Source organism: Bidens hawaiensis, unplaced genomic scaffold, assembly GCF_021521415.1.
Source record: "Bidens hawaiensis isolate Kalapana, Puna unplaced genomic scaffold, B.hawaiensis_p1.1 tig00009285_1, whole genome shotgun sequence".
Lineage (NCBI taxonomy): Eukaryota > Viridiplantae > Streptophyta > Magnoliopsida > Asterales > Asteraceae > Bidens > Bidens hawaiensis.
Window position 1 is genome coordinate 424,016 of NW_027491685.1, and position 3,082 is coordinate 427,097.

A 3,082-nucleotide genomic window follows, 5' to 3' on the forward strand; every position below is an offset into this window, starting at 1 on the left:
TGATTCTTGAATGTTTTAAGGGTGGAGTATTGTTGGGTTAAGTTTATGTTTATTGTTGAATAGCTCGAGAGATCGTAACTACACTAAAAAAAATATTTAAATTAATATTGAATCTTTTCTTACATTAAAACAAACACAAAAATTAAAAACATCGTTTATTCGACTCAAATAACAATATCAAACATGTTTCTCAATCACAAATCACACATTCACACACACACTTTATTTCAATATTCATCTCAACCATCAAATCACACGTACGGTTAATTTATTTTAAATATTCAAATAATAATATGATTTTACTTGCAATTTAAAGATTCATGCTCGTTCACCATGGTATTAGCCACATCCTTTATTATCTCCCAAGCACCAATCACATGTCGTTCTTCTGTGAGTGTGCTTCCCACCGCAAACCTCAACATATAAGTCCCATCAACCACGGTGTGTGTGAGGTAAACTCGCCCTGTTGAGTTGACTCGCTCGAGTAGCTTTTTGTTTAGCAACTCAATGTAGCCCGAGTCAAAGCTATGGAACTGTTTTAAGCGAAAACACACCAAGGAAAACCGACGTGGTACAACAATCTCAAACTTCGCATCCGATTTCACAAGGCGTTCAAACGTTATCGCCATTCGAACATCCGACCGAATATGATTTTGTAAATTTTCAACACCATAACTACGTAGGATGAACCATAAACGTATAGACTTGAACCTTCGGCACACCCCGATTTGCCAATCCTTGTAACTCGGCACCACCGAGTCCGACTCACTATGCTTGTTTCTTAAGTACTCAGGATTCATACTCAGTGAGTCAACAATCAACTTAGGGTTTTTCACCCATAGACAACAACACTCCGCGTAACTAAGTAGCCACTTATGCGGACTCAAACTCAGTGAATCAACTTTCTCAACTCCATCAAGATAAGGTCTATACTCCGGACATATGCATGCATTGCCACCATAAGCCGCGTCCACATGAACCCACATATCATACTTATTTGCCACGTCAGCAAGGGCATTAATGGGGTCCACTGCAGTCGTGGAGGTGGTCCCAATTGTAAGGCATAGAAAAAGCGGAACAAACCCTTGTTCCACGTCAGCTTCAATGACTTTTTGGAGAGTTTCAGGATCAAGAGAATATTCATTCTCCAAATACGTTGGTACTGACCGAATATTCTTCGGATGAATGCCAGCTACCTTGCATACTTTCTTGAACATAGCATGAGTTTGATCTGACCCGTACACGACTAACTTTCCGATATGTTCAATGCCAATATTATTAAGCACACGATCACGAGCTGCAACTAGGGTGCACAAAGTCGACTCGCTTGTGGTGGATTGCAAAACCCCACCACCCGAACCCGAAAACATGAAGCTTTTCGGGAGGTTAAGCATAACCGCGAGCCAATCCATCACCACCATCTCGAGCTCAGTCGCAGCCGGTGAACCAACCCAACTGAACGCGACCGCATTAAAGCCAGTGCACAAAAGTTCACCAATGAACGCGGCCGAGCTCACCGAAACCGAAAAATATGCAAAAAAGTTTGGACTTAGCCAATGTGTCATGCCGGGCATAATATCGTCTTGGACATCTTTTAGGATTGTGTCGAATGATTCGGGCGTGTCGGGTGGGGTCTTGGGCAAGCGGTTTTTGAGGTAACCGGGTTGAACGTGGCTGAGAATCGGATAGTTTTCGATATTTTTGTAGTAATCAGCGATGAAATCGACCGCTTTGTGGGCGTTGGCGCGAAATTCTTCGGGGTTGAGGGGTTCGAAGTCTTTGGAATAATCGGATAATTGTGGGAATGTGGTAAGGTCGAAACCAGGGCTTCCCATTTTTGTGGGGTTGAAGTGAAGTATTTGGAATTGGCGAATTGGGATGGAGAAATGGTGATGTATTTATAGATGGAAGGTTACATCGCACTGTTTTATGTAGTACTCAAATAAGGTAGGTGAGTATTGAATGCAGTATTTAGCAATCGTGTTTTTTATGGGCTTTCTATCACTTGGGGCTAACCTTATTTTATTAATCACATAATGTAGGAAGTTAGGTGAGTATTGAATGCCGTGTTTAAAATCAACTCATGTTTTCTATGGGCTTATGATCACTTGGGGGCTAACCTTGTTGTCACTAGAAAGGACTATTAAGATAGGTGTGTAAACTAAAAAGGGTGGTACGAAGTGTAAGAATGGTTGGCAGGTTATCTTTAATTGGACTTAGGAATGACGATTTACCCTTAATCGAAGGTAGTCCTCCAAATTCGTCACTCCTAGCGGCAATTAACTGCAACATATCTTTTTTAGACATTAGCTGCATATAGGAAGATGATAATCACATAAATCTCTTGCCCCCCTCATTATCTTTTCAATATATATTTACAATAACTTCACTAATATAATATCTCAATTATCTATTATCTAATATATATAAATTCAAAGTTTGGTGCCGCTAGCTTCTTATTGGTCCAAGTGGCGGTCCAACATTGAACAAAGTTTTTCTTTTCGTAGTTTTGGTATCGTAACAAGCGTAATTGAAACAAATTAAATTTGGTGTCGACTTAGCCACTAATCCTGAGACTAATAACTCTGTTTTACTGACTCACGCCACAATGCCCGAGTATTGCTGACCCTTTTGTTTTTAATTTTGGTACCTTAAGTTGGTACTGACCGAATTCGTGTCAACTCATCGTCGTAACCTCGGACTTTTACCAAGGCATATGCTTTAATGCTAGGGTTTTGTCAGCTGCCCGGCGCAACATACGGATAGAAAAACTAGTTAACTATCAATACAATATATTTAGAGATCACATCTACAAATATATTATTCCTATTACTGCAAATCATAACTAGTTTATTTAATGCGGAACTAAAAATTATATTATGTTAATAATTCGTGTCTGAAAGAAACTCAAGACCTTTCTTACACGTGAGAATGAGATGAACAATTGTTAAAAGGATATATACATTATACATATATACATAAATAGCAAAATTTGATGAGACAAGGTTATATTGGTGTTTTTTTCTCTATGTACTTGTTTTGTTTTTTTGTCCAGAAGACTTCAAGGTAGACCCTTGAGTGA

General features: G+C 39.3%; 1 pseudogene; it reads right to left on the reverse strand.

Moving 5' to 3' along the window:
• Positions 1 to 290: 290 nt before the first annotated feature.
• LOC143531888 (tryptophan decarboxylase TDC2 pseudogene) lies at positions 291 to 1,835 on the reverse strand (annotated as a pseudogene).
• Between the last annotated feature and the right edge of the window lie 1,247 nt (positions 1,836 to 3,082).